The 16,701-nt window shown below is 36.2% G+C and overlaps 1 non-coding gene across 1 annotated transcript; it reads right to left on the reverse strand.

Annotated features, from left to right (window-relative positions):
* Positions 1 to 73, reverse strand: TRNAV-CAC (transfer RNA valine (anticodon CAC)). Its single transcript has one exon. It is a non-coding gene; the product is annotated as a tRNA-Val (tRNA).
* Positions 74 to 16,701: the final 16,628 nt, after the last annotated feature.

The raw sequence follows: 16,701 nt of genomic DNA on the forward strand, positions 1-16,701 counted from the left end.
TGTATCTACCAGGGCTCGAACCTGGGACCTTCTGCGTGTGAAGCGGACGTGATAACCACCACACTACAGATGCGTAATAACACTGAGTTTTCCAAGAGATCTAGCTAATTATTATGTCCAATCACGATGGTCAAAGCCGTACTTCTGTATTTAACTAAAATTAACATACTTAGACTTAATTGTTTTGATCAAACTGGCTGATAGCACACCCTGAATACTTAATTGTTAATTTAAGATAATTCCGAAAAGTATCTTCGCTGTAGTTTTTAAGTTATCGGTGGGGAAACATCACGAAAAACCCATGTTAATCTCCATAGGAAATTAGCAAAAGCGGGTGAATATTACTTTAACGTTACAAAACGGTATCAAGACATATCTACAAGGGCCTACCGGCCCTGTAGAATTTTTACCTCTCCGAGTGACGAACCGAATAATTCGATCCGGTATTCGGTAAGCCTATTTTCACTATTCGATCGGTTAAAGTTTAAAATAAATTTAGGCCATTGGCACTAGAGAGACCCACCTTATTATAAAAAATGTCATCCTAATTTTATTTGTCTTCCATCAAAAACTACCAGCAAGTGCCTATGAATTTTTTTTAGAAATACTAGGCCACCAATGAGGAGAGGTATTTTGAAATTTAGGAGCTTCTAAATGTTTTTCTTCTTGCTTTTATTAACTATTCGCGAATATTAGGGTTATTACCCGATTAATCACGAATAGTTAAGACTAGTATTCGCGAGTATTAGGGTTAACTATTCGTGATTAATACTATTCGGTATTCAATTTGGAATAAACTATTCTATTCGGTATTTTATGAGGAAAATATTTTGATATTCGGTAAACGGTACGATACCCAAAAAAAGGCATTCGCACACCCCTACATAACAGGGACCTAGCCATTACACATAGTGCCCTTTCCGTATGCAAATGATCTCTCATTGTAACTACCGTGGCCTCATTCCCCATCCCTCCGCGCCAACCCAAAAAACCGGTCTATAAAGAAAATATTTCCCTGCATTGGTGTTCCAAGGAATCGGCTTCGCAGCTGTCCATCAAATTAACCGCAAACTTTCAGTCTGCTGCAATCTCACTGGGTTAATTGTTTGACGATTCCAATTTTATTTCTTTCCCAATACTTCCAAGAGCCGAAAGAGGATGTTTTCTTTATAAGGCCCGCGCCAACTTGTTTTACCTCCATTCGAAGTCGGAAAATTGCCGTTTACTTATACAATAGAACTATTGTATTTCATTCACCAATACGATCTCTAAGTTGGTTGTGGATCTTGCCTTAATCGGTTTCGATCCACGCTTGTTTTTCGTGTGTTCGGTGCCACACCCTCACACACACAAAACACCATCGCAATACTAGGTGTGATTACGTAACCTAGCAACAATGTACTAAGACTTTTTAAACTTTCCCCGACTGGCTCATTACTTCCTTACGGATAATAATATTACTTAAAGGGGATGAGAAGCTTCGTTTGGAAAACCTTTGATTTATATAACTAAAGATAGAATTAATTTCTGTGAATTTAAAAATATCAAGCTTTTAATTCTCCGATTTCTGGTTATTTGGCAATATGCATTTGAAAATGCTTCATATGAAATTATTTGAAATCCACTTTTTATGAAAGGCTAAAACATTTCCAGTAGGATAACATCACAGATATATTTTTCACGTCAGATGGTGCCACTCTCTCTCCGCTATCAGACCCAGAGTTTAGACTGGCGAGAAGCTCGAGACGCGTATAGGATTCCCGGGCTTTTTTTTCCTCACGTCATAGTGATGTGATCAAACTGGCGAACAAGCTCGACAAGACAAAATTGTTGATATATCGAAACTGAGTTTTCGTGATTTTTCTATGGATTTTAAAAATATAAACTTTGGTTCAATTATTTTAAAAAACTTGATATTTTGAAAGTAGAGACTTGAAAGTGTAACATAATAAAACTTTCGTAGTAAAATATGATATGAAATTGTAAATTCGCATTCCCTTTCAACTTATTTTGTAGCGAGGTTATTAAGCTACCCTATGAGCCCCTCAACTTTAAAAAAAATTTCAAAACAATAAACTTAATACGAAAAAGTTACAACCAATCCAAAAACCGTCCTTATATATTAGAGCCATCATCAGGCCTCCGCTCCCTTAGAATTCCCCTCCACAAAATTGAAACTTTAATTTAAGTTCTAGTTTACCATATTTTAGAAACAAGTTACCAAAATGAACGTCAGCTCTGAGGTTGGAGTACTTTGTTTCGCTGTAACAAATTTCATTGGAGTTCTGGAAGTGGCGGATGTTGACACACAAACTCTGGAAGGAATTGGAGCCGACGTTTTTACTTCAATATTTCAATACTTTAGAAAGATGTAAGACTATGTGAAAACCACAAAGTAATAATACCACTCCAAGGCACGAACTTGCTTCTTTATGGTTTAGGTTGTAGTGTGTCAGATTATCCCAGTCGAATGTATCGTCTCGAGCATTTTGGAAATGATGATGGGCAACCTACGGCACTAAAACTCTCCCAGAGTACCTTAAGCACACCCCTCCCCTTCGGTAGGTCATTGTCAAGTGCTGCCGCGTAGCGCCATTGTATTTGTACGAGAACGAGCTTCTATTTTTAAGACAGAGGGGGCGTCCTCGACTTAGGATGCTGGGAGGACTTCGGTGTCGTAGGTGAGGGTACAGAGGCAACGTTATAGGTTGTCACTCCATCCTTCTCTACTTAAAGTTAAAACGAATGTGAGGGCCTCAAGCGAATCAAGCTTTAAATTGAAACTAGAGTCTATCGTGAAAAGGAGCTGTTCTCTTGGAGTTTTGTTAATATCTTGTGTTATAATTAAATACATTTTTCTATGCGGATGGTTATACGATGAATTTCTGGTCTCACTTGAAAAGTACCATAGTCAAGAACATTTACGTGTTATTACAGGGGTTTGCGAATCAAGCTGGATTTAGTCGAGCTTGGCTCAGGGCTTGATGTCACAAATTCTGAAGGTTTTGCTAATGGTATAGGCAAGTGGCTGTACGAAAATGTAAGTATTTTAGGGTGTAATGTAGTGTCAAAGCGGATATTTTTTTGGTAAACTTGTGCCTGCGGACCAGCGACGGATTTAAAGTGATGGGTTGCCTCCTTACTCAAACTTTTATAAAGAATAATAATTTATTCATCTACCTATATCAGAAGTAGGATAAGGGACTAGAAGTATCGAGGTAACGAAATTATTCACTTGGCCAAAGCATGGAGCCTGTATCAGATACAACCAAGATTTAGTTGAAACGTTCAAACTGGTTCATGGCCACTACGACGAGGATGCTACCACCTTCTTTTAAATTCGATGGGCTGGGCGCAAAGCGCCCACTCTTTCAAAGTTCCGTTGTACTTCCTTGATTCGGCGTGTCTTTTTCACGCAAAGGGTTATTAACTCGTGGAATGGCCTCCCTAGTGAGGTAAAGAGGAACTCGTCCGTCCACGCGACCAAGGTTCCGTTGGACAAATTCCTTCACTGATTCGCGTGATTGATTTTTTGTTTTATGTTTTTTTTTGGTTTCTTATTTCTTTTATTTTTTTGGTTTCTTATTTTTTTTTTCGAAACATACAAAGTAGTCGAGGATGGGTAGAGAATTTGCTACGTTCAATGTTCTTCTTACATAAATCCGTTTTTGATATAAAGTCCTGCAGGACTGACTGACTGATAATCAACGCCCAGCCCAAACTGCTTAACATAGAAGGCTGAAAATTTGCAGGAGCGTTACTCGTAAGTAGTAGGCGCGTTATAAGAAAGATTTTGCCAATCCGCCGCCATCTTAATAAATGACGCCCAGAAATGTTAAAATCTTCTCTATGCAAGAAGGTCCGCGCGTTTCAACCGATTTCACAAATATTTAGTACACTGGTTTCCTTTAACCTATTGACGGGCTAAGTGATCTTTTCGGTTCGATTTGTTGCCATCTTTTCAAATGGTGGCCAGAAACTCAAAAACCCTTCTTTATGGAATAATGTCCGCGTGAAAAGTAATAAAAAATGTCCCGACGGGCTGACGGGCAACGCCGAGTGCCTTCGCTCCTGGGGTGCTACAAAAATAGAAGTCCTCAGTAAAATCTATCCATTCTTTATATCATTTTGATGGAAGTTCTTATTACACGCGAGCGACGCCACGGGTAACCGCTAGTTAATAATAATTTGCTAATTTTTTAATCGAAAACCTTTATTCCAATATATATTCCCCTTAAGCAACGGTTTGGACAGGGATAGATTTAATTTTAGAAGTAGAAATGGAGAACAGAGTAATCTGGGCGCGCGTCAAAGTCCCGTACCCCCTAACACGAGACGGAGGGGTAGGAAAGAAGAGGGGGTCATAGTGACAGAGGTAAAAAGGAATTGCGTATTTTTTGCGTCCCCGTCAGCAACGTCATCAAAACGTAGTTTAAGTGAGCCAGTGAGATAATTTAAACTTTTCGTTACGTGTTGGAGGGAGGAGCTCTATACTGGTCTATGAGTCGGACTGAAGTAAATACTAACCGTTCTCCATTTCTACTTCTAAAATTAAGTCTATCCCTGGTTTGGATAAAGAGGCAACTCTTCGGTTTAACTACATCACGAGTCCGCATTCACACAATTTCCCTGATATAGTCATGAATACTATTTTTTTTTACACACGTTCAATTCTTTTAAATTACAGAAGTCGGATATTGGACTTCCGTGGGTTCACCTACAGAATGATAAATACTTAAAATACGTCAACGTTGGTGGGCCATTGATGATTCAAAACATAAAAATTATTAGCGGTGGACCAACCGAAAGGAACTTTGGATATTTTGACATCGTATCAGTATTTGACTGCAGAGTACGTTTATACAAAAATAAAATTAATAAAGGTTTACCCTACAATAGTAGCAAAGGTTCCCCGATTTGCCTAAGGAAAGCTACGGAAGTCATTTTGTACGAGGTTCACCTTAGTATACTGTGTATGGGGGGACATGTCTCATATGTGTCGTGTGTGACTCCCTACTATGTCATTTACCGTTATTTCCAGAGCTGTAGCAAGGATAGATTTAATTTTAGAAGTAGAAATGGAGAACAGAGTAATCTGGGCGCGCGTCAATCCCGGACCCCCTTCCACGGGACAGGGGGGGGGGTATGATAAAAGAGGCGGGTCATAGCGACATAGGTAAAAAGGAATAACGTATTTTTCGCCGTCCCCGCCAGCAACGTCATCAAAACGAAGTTTAAGGTCGAGCTAAAGCCAACTTGGGAAGGGAGGAGGGGTTTTTCATATGCCTTTAGTTTCTGCTCATTTCCAAGCAAGTGTTTCAAATAAAAAATTTCAAGGCTTTACAAACCGATATACAACATTTCAAAGATTACAACAAAATTGTGAAAAACTTTTATTTTTGAAATTGCATTAAGTTAAATGACATTAAATTTAAAGTTACTAATTCCAATATATCTTGTCTTTCCGTCGTTTAAATTGCATAAAATTTTTCATACACGCGCATTTACACCTACGCTAGTGGTTAATCGAGACTTTTTTGCAAAATGTCAATTATGTAACTAATTAAGCGAATAAATTAATTTAATTAGTGACTTAATTAGTTAAATAATTGACATTTTCCAAAACTATCGATTAACCACTAGCGTAGGTGTAAATGCGTGTGCATGCAAAATTTTATGCAATTTAAACGACGGAAAGACAAGATATATTGGAATTAGTAACTTTAAATTTAATGTCAGTTAACTTAATGTAATTTCAAAAATAAAAGCTTTTCACAATTTTGTTGTAATCTTTGAAATGTTGTCTTTCGGTTTGTAAAGTCTTGAAATTTTTTATTTGAAACACTTGCTTGGAAATGAGCAGAAACTAAAGGCATATGAACAACCCCTCCCCCCTTCCCAAGTTGGCTTTAGCTCGACCTTAAGTGAGCCAATAAGATAATTTTAAATTTTTGTTTCGTGTGGGAGGGAGGGACTCTATACGGGACTGAAGTAAATACTAACCGTTCTCGATTCCTCCTTCTAAAATTAAATCTATCCCTGGTTGTACTAATTAGCTGACAATTAATTGAATTAGAACTAGCAATTAGATAAATATTTACGAACTAATTAATTAGCCAATTAGCATTTAGACATAGAAACTAATTAAGTTCAATTAGAAATTATGTATTTATTTATCGAACTTATTAATTATAATTTCTAATTTCTAATTAATTACTTGTCTAATTAAGGTAAAAAAGAAACCATAAGTAAACATTATAGTATAAAAGTGCCCAAGGATTTCCTACTTTGGTAATGCAAAGGTTAATGTTTTAATGCCCTCGAAAAACGGGTACGGAAACCGTGAATTATTCTCGAAAATGAGACAAGACCCGAGCCTTCCGTCATGCTGAATTTGCTGAAATTGGTTTTATTTCTTCATTTTCTTGCCACAGTTCCTATAATGAACACCTGAGTAGTAAATCCATGGACACTGCTTATAACTCAAGAAGGAAAAATAGTCGAAACTTCGAAATGGGGCAGTTACGGTTCACGAAAGTTTCCCAGACTTCGCTGTGGAGAAATTTCATTCACGAAGAGCAAGTACTAGTACTAGTATTCTCTCGTTTTGTGGAGCTGAAAAGTTTAGAGTAGCACGAAGGTTTCCTCGTCGATACTATAAGGACTTTTTCAAATTCAAATAGATGAATCATGATTAAATTTCCTTGATTTTTAGTTTTTACTACAAATTGGCGTAAAAGGTTAATTGAAAATCCAATTGGCTAATTAGTTTATCTTAAACCTAATAAAATTTTATTTTGATAAATGCATTTCCGATACATACTAATTAATTAGAATTACTTTTCAATTAGCAATTAGGTAATTAAATTTCAATTGCCATTTTAAATAAGTAAATGATGCTAATTAATCAGAATTTTAATTAGCTAGCTAACTAATTAATTTTCGCAGCTCTGGTTATTTCTAATTGCCTTTGCTTTAATATGAAAATATAGATGAATATGTAATGCAATAATTAGTTTTAGGTGGGTTCTGAATACCAGTTTAAAATATATTTCATTTAATCGAAGATATGGATTGCTATTCTATTCTCTCTGGCTACATTTCCATTGTTGTCTTTCGTGATCAACGATTCAAAAGAAGAAATTAATTTTTTCGACCATTACCAAAAGAACACATTCGGATTTTTCGCGCTTTTGCTAAGTCAAGGTAATAACATTAAGGTTCATCCTTAACGGGAATTTCTCGGCTGGAATTTTTCTCTTTTATTTGGAAGAGCATATAAAATAGTGCATTTTTAAAATTGGATCCGTGTAACCATCTATCAATATCTATATAAATCAAAGTCCTGACTGACTGACTGATAATCAATGCCCAGCCCAGACAGCTTGCTCAGAAGGCTGAAAATTTGCAGGAACGTTACTAATAAGTAGTAGGCGCGTACTAAGAAAGATTTTTCCAATCCAGCGCCATCTTAAAAAATGGCGCCTAGAAATGTAAAAAATCTTCTCTACGCAGCAAAGTCCGCGCGTTTCAACCGATTTCGCAAATATTTAGTACACTGGTTTCCTTTAACCTATAGACGGGCTGAATGGTCTTTCGTGGTCGATTTGTTGCCATCTTTTTAAATGGCGGCCAGAAATTTAAAACTCTTCTTTATCGAATAATGTCCCAATGAAAAGTAATAAAAAATTTCCCGAGGGGCTGACGGGCAACGCCGAGTGCCTTCGCTCCAAGGGTGCTACAAAAATATGTCATCAGTAAAATCTACCCATTCTTTATATCATTTTGATGGAAGTTCTTATTACACGCGAGCGACAACGAGGGTAACAGCTAGTATTTATATGTGGGAAAGTTAAATAATATCTCAAATCGATAAATCCCTTTCACTAATCAATACCTAGAACATTTTTCCTACGTCGCTCCAAATGTCTAACCAAACAAACTGACCCAACCCCTCGCCACATATTAAATAAATAAATAAAGGGTACGAGTTTAAAATATTCATTATTTTATATGCTCATTTGAATCAAAAGAAAATTTCTAAAATTGAGTGTTCCTCAAATCAATTGATTTTTTTATGGATTCTTCTACTAATTAAAAGACCAATCTGGACAGTGAAACATCAAGAAATGTCTCCAAATGATTTTTAAATTCAAATTAGGTTCAGATTTTATGGATAATTTGAAATAAGCTCCTCCGACCAATCGCGTAACGCCTTGCCTTTCTTCTTAACAAAATTCTTATGGCACGCTCCATGCCGAATAAAATTTACAGAGATTTTATAAAAATTGTGCTCGATGTGACAATCGTGGCGCGAGATGTAAAGCGTGCAACGGAAAGTTTTTAACAGGAAGGCAGGGCGTTACGCGATTGGTCGGAGGTCCTTATTTCAAATTATCCAAAACGTCTAACACAAAGTTGAATTTTAAAATTATTTGGAGATATTTCCTCAATGTTTCACTATGCAGATCGGTCTTATAATTAGTAGAAGAATCCATAAAAAACTTTATTTTTCATTTTACAATTTACAATTTCATATCGTATTTTAGCACGAAAGCGGTATTATGTTACACTTTCAAGTCTCTACTTTCAAAATATCAAGTTTTTAATATAATTGAACCAAAGTTTCTTTTTTTAAAATCCATTGAAAATTCACGAAAACTCTGTTTCGATATATCAACAATTTTGTCTTGTCGAGCTTGTTTGCACGTTTGATAACATCACTATAACGTCAGGAGAAAAAGCGCGGGAGTCCTATAGGCGTATCGAGCTTCCCTCCAGTCTAAACTCTGGGTCTGAAAGCGGAGAAAATGGCACCATCTCACGCGAAAAATAAATCTGTGACGTCGAACTACGGGAAACGTTTTAGACTTTCTTAAAAAGTGGATTTCAAATCATTTCATATGATTATGAATCATTTTCAAATGCATATTGCCAAATAACCAGAAATCGGAGAATTGAAAGCTAGATATTTTTGAATTATTTTGTTATATAAATCAGAGGTTTTTCAAACGAAGATTCTATGTTTTAAAGTAGTATTTTGTTTAATAATCTAGGAGTAGCAGTGCAGATGTCTGGAAAGAATTTTCACACGTTCATATTCGGGTTAGCGTGTATGCAAGCAATTCCACTGCTAAAGTGGTTTTTCCAAAGCATCTTGCTTTCGAAAATATCGGCACCAGCATTGCCACTGTTCATCAATAGTGTTCCCGACATTTTAAAAGTGCCGAGTTTAAATGTGAGAATTCTGAAAGGATCCGAAACATACGCCGCTTTAAAGGTTCGAAATTTGCCTTCTATTGTTCACGTAATAGAGTAATGGCAGTACAGTACTACGTATACAAACGTTTTACTCTTCTATCTAGAAATGGCCGATACTGATCGATACCGGTGCAAACATGAACCGATACCGATATTTATTCACTATGATCCAAAACCCGATACTTCAACCGATACCGATATTTTTAGTAATACCACAAGTAGAATAATCTTACACCAAGTTCCTATGTAAGATTTTTTACCGTAGCCTCTGGTTCTGAAAGTTCTGACGTTAAGCTTTTTAAAGTTCCCGACGGAGCTCGCGTGAATGGAGAGATAAAATTTCTAAAATATCGACCGAGAACGAGCTTTTGAAGCAGCGCTCCACAGCGGTGGAGAGTGAAGTAAAACAGGCGGGGTTAATTTTTTTTATCCGAGTAAGTTCAAGCATCGAGGGTTCATCCAAGTGCACGGTGTTTGCGTTTTTTATGGCAACGGTGTATCGTGTGGAGTGCAAACGTTTTTAAAGAAAGCCGACGGAATTATATTTTTCTGGCGCGGAAATACTCTGAGTTTGTTTTGAGAGCCTTTTATCCATTTCTAAATTAATACATTTACACCCGATTTGATATTCGTAACTTGCTCCGCCATAACGTAAACTCCGATCGTCTTATAAGTTATCCGTCTCTCTATTGGCTGGGTAACTCACCACAAGCGGACCCAACCTCCAATCCAAAAATTGAAGTTTCGTACATTTTTTAAGGGGGGTGGAATTTTTTTAGTGAGACCCAGCTTTCCGCGGCTGATGTTAGTTGGCGCCGAGAAAAAATGTTAGTAGAGCAAAACTTTGGGTGTTCAACTACCATTAACAGTAAATACATTCGGCCTAGCCTTGGGATATCAAGTTTTAGGAACACTCGAGATGAGACGTTCGTAAGAGAGAACCTGACACACAATACCCTCATTTCTAGACTGGAAAGCTATGTCCTTTTAGATCATCTCCTTTTGATTATACTAAACCAAGTAAAATGTTTAGAGGTACTTCCAAAATAATATCACTATTTGTCTTTTTAGCCACATCGTAGTATACGATGAGGCTTTTAGTTTTTTAACTAGTATATGCTGAGAGGCCCTTTTATCCTTATACTTCTAATTCTAGTAATTATTAGTGATTTTTCATTGAATTATTGAAAGCAAAATGTTAAATTAATAAAATTAATTCAAAACTTGAAAAATATTTGCGAAACTAACTTTTAGTTTCAAAATATGGTGATATAAATTATATATTTCTATCAACAGTTTTATAGCTATTTTCGCTTATTAGTTATTAGATAAACTAAATTCAGGTAGTTTTTTTATATAAATGAGAACTCATCACGATCAACATTCGTGGAAATGAGATTTTATCACCACCAATACATTACCAGAAGTACTGAGCTAACCAAATTCTTCACTCGGCGAAAGTGAATATTCTTGATAACACACCAACGGTTGGCCCTCTAGTAGCGGTTTCTGAATTTTCCCTCAAAAACGTGAGACGCTCGTGGTGGTAGACGGCCGAACTAGATTCAAGCACCCGCGTCCTTGTCCGCGGCTTTAGTTCGAGGGGAAGGGTGTAGGAAATTTTTTGGCACTCGACCAACTTTTTTCTCTGTAGTGTAGGCGCGATTGAAGCGGCATAAAATCCTCAAATTTGTTCACTAGTGCCAGGATCTACTACCAATGCTAAAGCCCTTCACTTCGAGTCTCATCTCACTTCTGACATTTCTGAAAGACCTAAAACTGTCATGCATTTTAAGCGAGTATCGGTTTAGTATCGTATTAAATCAACCGATCCGATACTATCGGTTTAGTATCGTATTAAATCAACCGATCCGATACTATCGGGAAACCCCGAGTATCGGTGCTGATACCGATATGGTATCGTTACCGGTTCATCCCTACTTCAAAGTGTAATGATCGAAGTGCGGACATTTTGAACAATACCTGTAAGTAACGATGTCATAGAAGAAACATTAACTACAAACTTCTGAGCTATTACACTTCGAACAACTTTACATTACCACTTTAGGCACACTTCTACCTTTATAAGTACACTGCTCTCATTAACGTTATTAGATTGAAGGATATTGAAATTGTTTAAACAAGATGGCTACTCTGGTAGGTTTTAAACCCTATGTGCGACACTCCTTTTTAGGGGCCAATGTTTGAGCGCCCGTATCTCCGAAACTAAATGTTTTAGACCCCATATTCTTTGGCACCTTTTCCAAACAGCAGTTCTTTATGTTCCCTTGGGGACGATTTCTTGTTCATATGGAATCAAAATATCTATGATAGTTAATATTTCGATGTTTTATTTTTAGTGTTACGCAAACTTAGCTATAGCTATTATTATTACAAAATCGAATTTACAATTTCATATCATATTTTACCGCGAAAGTGGTATTATGTTACACTTTCGAGTCTCTACTTTCAAAATATCAAGTTTCTTATATAATTGAACCAAAGTTTCTATTTTTAAAATCCATTGAAAAATCACGAAAACTCAGATTCGATATATCAACATTTTGTCTTGTCGAGCTTGTTCGCACGTTTGATGACATCACTATGACGTTGTGAAAAAAAGCGCGGGAGTCCTATAGGCGTCTCGAGCTTCTCGCCAGCAGTCTAAAGTCTGGGTCTGATAGCGGAGAGAGTGGCACCATCTCACGTGAAAAAATATATCTGTGACGTCACCCAAAGGGAAACGTTTTTGCCTTTCATAGAAAAAGGATTTCAAATAACTTCAAATGAAGCATTTTCAAATCCATATTGCCAAATAACCAGAAATTTAATCGGAGAATTAAAAGCTTGATATTTTTCAATTGACAGGAATGAATTCTATCTTTTGTTATATATAAATCAGAGGTTTTCCAAACGAAGCTTCTCATTCCCTTTAATTTTTCTTGATGAATTGCTTTGATCGTTGTAGTACTCTTCAATTGAAGGCGAGAGAGAAATATGGAAAAGGGTTCACGAGGCTGATGGATTTTTCAATTACAAATACGAAATCTTTGAAATCCTGGATGATATTTTGATGGGCAACTCTGCCACGTTTTGGATTCCTATTGCCCTATACTTTAAACTAAACGAGCACGGGTGCGACGAGATTAGTTCGTACTACCACATTTCGGAGGAGTCGTTGTACAACTTGTATTACGGATACCCTACCTCGAAATCGGAACGCAATATGAAGTATAAAAATATATACTATGATTTGTAAGTATTACTCCCCTCTCTACCGACACTACTCTATTGCCATAGGAGTAGCAGCCATATCTCTACTTAGAGGCATGATAAACTTATGATGATACTCATATGAGACGAAGCTAATGTTTCGTAAAGAAATAGTTTAGGAGAGGATGTATAGTGGTAGTTTCCGTCATTGAGGGCATATTTCGGGGATTACAATAAGATAAAAATAGGCATTAAATGCACAATAAAATGGGCAGACATATAAGAAACCCCCTGTATGTTTAATGGTTGATTTGAAAAAGCGTGCAGCTTTCCAATCCCTTTTTACTTTTGCACGCCAGATGGCGTTCAAAAGTTATATTTTTATAAACGGAAGACTTAAAGCCCGTCGAGCACGCTCGGGTGTCAATTGAAATATACGGGCCCACGAGAGGGAAACGATGAAAAATTCCCCAGTGGAATACCGGCGGTGGTTTGCTGACGTCATGCTGTGACCAAGAATCTGATACGCATGCGCGAGCTTTATAAAAAAATACCCCTAGAATATGTACTCGAGTAACTACGCTCGTGGTATGGTGGTTAGAGCCGTTGCCTTTTGCGCGGCAGAACCATGGGTGGCAGTTCGATTCCACACGAGGAAATATTTTTTTTTTTTTTTTAAGTTTTATTTTAATTAAGGATATTTTGAGACGAAATTCATCTTAAAATAACGAGGAAAAAGTTTTAAAGTTTTAACAAAAGTAAATTTATTATTAATACAGGCGCGCTATCTCAGGGAAGGCAGTCAAGGTGTATTTGGCCACCACGCATAGTGGTTTGGATAACTAGGCTCGTGGTATGGTGGTTAGAGCAGTTGCCTTTTGCGCGGCAGAACCATGGGTCGCAGTTCGATTCCACACGACGAAATATTTTTTTTTTTTTTTTAAGTTTTATTTTAATTAAGGATGTTTTGAGTCGAAATTCGTCTTAAAATAACGAGGAAAAAGTTTTAAAGTTTTAACAAAAGTAAATTTATTATTAATACAGGCCTAAGCGCGCTATCTCAGGGAAGGCAGTCAAGGTGTATTTGGGCACCACGCATAGATGTCGCTTTTCAAAACCTCAAATCTCAAAAATCCCCGCGAATTTTTAAAACCAGCAAAACTTTGAGATTGAGGAATTTTAAAAATATAAATAAAATATTGCCACATTTTAAAAATAGGAATAAAATATTGCCACATTTTAAAAATAGGAATAAAATATTGCCACATTTTAAAAATAGGAATAAAATGGAGTCATATTTTAAAAATAGGAATAAAATAGAGTCATATTTTAAAAATAGGATTAAAATAGAGTCATATTTTAAAAATAGGAATAAAATAGAGTCATATTTTAAAAATAGGAATAAAATAGAGTCGTATTTTAAAAAAAGGAATAAAATAGAGTCATATTTTAAAAATAGGAATAAAATAGAGTCATATTTTAAAAATAGGAATAAAATAGAGTCATATTTTAAAAATAGGAATAAAATTGTTCACATTTTAAAAATAGGAATATTATTGTTTTAATGTGGCACTATATTATTACTAGTTTTAAAATGTTTTAAAATAATCTGAATCAGTTTTGTTTAACTTACGTAACAAAAATTAATGTTCTGTTTTAACATTCCTGTTTTTAAAATGAGATAAAGAAACTTAGGCATTCGGCGAATTAAAAGGTACCGAAAAAATTCTCGGGGGAGCGCGCTCAGGCGTGTATTAATAATGTTGGCGAGGCTTGACCGATGGGCGCGTGGTATATCGGTTAGAGATATTGAGTTTTGCTCGGCAGAAGTTCGATTCACGTTTTATTTTAATTAAAGATGTTTCGGGACGAAATTCATCTTAAGATAATAAGGAAAAAGTTTGAAAATTATAACTTAAGTAAATTTATTGAATGATCGCGCTGTTAAAGAATTCGCAACGAGGGGATACTCACTCACTTCTATTATTGTGTTGCACTATTAGAATAATAATAGAAGTAAATAAATTAACGTTAGAATTACGGGTAATCGTTTTAGCATAGTTACGGCTATTCACGTAAATTTTCTATACGCCTTTTAAGTTCGGTACGCTGTGGCTAATATTATGTCCATCCCTGGAAAATTTTTTGATAGTAATAATAGTAATTCGACAGTTGCCGTGCAAAAGTATTCTGTGCCCAGCCGGGCACATCTTGTTGGGTTTATAAGATCTTCGTCATAAAAACGGTGACGGTAGATTGCGATTTTAGTCCTAACTTTGCGACATCAATTAAAAAAAAAATATCTTTCTTTCAAACTTCATTATCCTAATAGTATAATGATGTTTTTTTTCTGTCAGGTTTTTTAGATTTTTCGAGAGTGGTATTACCCGAAAACAAGAGTTGAAAATCCGTGAAAAAGCCGATACCTGTTTGACTAAAATGACACTAGCTCTCCACGAGAAGCGAACTGCGTTGAAATTATTCTGTTTCAAATTTCCTTTTACAATATTTGCTATTGGAATTGGAATTTCTATTTCTGTTCAATTTGCAACAAGTTGGGAAAACCAAAATATTACCTCTCCGAGTCAAGAGGTCTACTACTACAAACTTATTTACCTAGATATGGAATTATTTCTCTTTTTTGAAGTAAAAATTTACGAAATACTGAAGCAGTATTCCAAGCATAGCGAATAATACAGTAAAGCAGACGACATTTTACATCCAATAAGGATAAATCTTGTACACATGGAAATCAGTCAATAGGGAAAAGATCAGGAAATGAAGTCTACGCTTCAGCTGTTTACCGTATATTCTGATAGCTACATTCACAACTGGTTTGCAGTGTAAACACTATCGTCTCGTCTCACCTCAACAATATTCTTAGTTTGCCAACATGAATGTTAACGTTAAATAACACCAAAGCTAAATTGTAGCTAGACGCACTAATAGTCAATGCGCACCATAAAGAGAATAAAAAGTCTGTAGCTACTACCCGTTTTCCATTAGCCCTTTCACTATTCTAATTGCCACCATAGATAATATACACAGGGATCGGAAGGTATGCCTTCCTTAGTGTATCTCTCTTTTCCGCGCTTGTGCGGGGGGGGGGGGCCGCACGCCAAACTTCTGCAGTTGACTTCCGCTTATGCGCAGACGAGGTCTGCCTGCTCGTTGTTCGCGCCGCCCCGTGGCACCCGTGTGACCCCTTAATCTAAACCGAGGCTTAGGATGTTTTTCAATAATTATTGAAAATACTAAAGTATCAATTAACCTGACCTTTAAGGGTTATCCTTCTTTTGTTTCTAGTAAGTAGTTTATAGTCAGTTAAAGCCATAGTGCCAAGATATGCTCCTATGATACTATAAGATGATAACCGATAGGCCTAATGTTTATATAAAAACTTTAAAGAATGCACGTGGGGAAATTTGTTTTTCCACACGTGCATTATTTAACCATGATTCTACGCTGTACGCATGCGCTGGTTTCCGGAAGTAGAACCTACCCAGTTTGTACAAAGCGCGGCAAGCTCTGCCCCGACCTTCTGATCCTGGTGTTAATTATCTATGTTGCCACCATGATATTTTCTTCTATTATAAAATCTTAACCTGATTATTTAATAGTGTATTTAACTTTCGGCTCACTCTGAACCGTTGATGTCTCTTCACTTCAGACACGAAAATCAAAGCCCAAAGTTTACTTCACCTCAGGCCTCAATTATTTACTCTTTCTTTCACTAAGCCTATTGCGGATGATACTTAATATACCCGCCGGATTCTAGGACTTAGTTTCCTTCATGAAATCACTCAACCAAGGATTATTCTATATACAGATGTAGTATAGCTTAAGTAATATATAAACAGCCATTTCAAATAACAATATTAAAAAAAATCTTTGGAATATCAAAATGAAAGAGAGCTTTAAAGCTACAAAAGTACTAAATGCATCATAATTACGGAAAATACTTCCACATATTCACTTTATATTATGGAAAAAGGGAATATTAAGGTTCTGTATGATTTCTTAACACATCAACACAAGGCTAACTGCTAACGCGACGCACTAGTGTAACAATGGACGGACACACACAGACAAAAACATAGACTGCTTTTTAACTCTTTCCGTATTAATTTTGAGTTGAGAAACAAGATTATCTTTAATATTTAAATAAATATAATTATTTTTAAATATTTTAATCTTCAATAATTAACATTAATAATAGTTAAATCG

This window comes from Phalangium opilio, unplaced genomic scaffold, assembly GCF_054372755.1.
Source record: "Phalangium opilio isolate 3A_F unplaced genomic scaffold, DU_Popi_V2 ptg000037l_1, whole genome shotgun sequence".
Lineage (NCBI taxonomy): Eukaryota > Metazoa > Arthropoda > Arachnida > Opiliones > Phalangiidae > Phalangium > Phalangium opilio.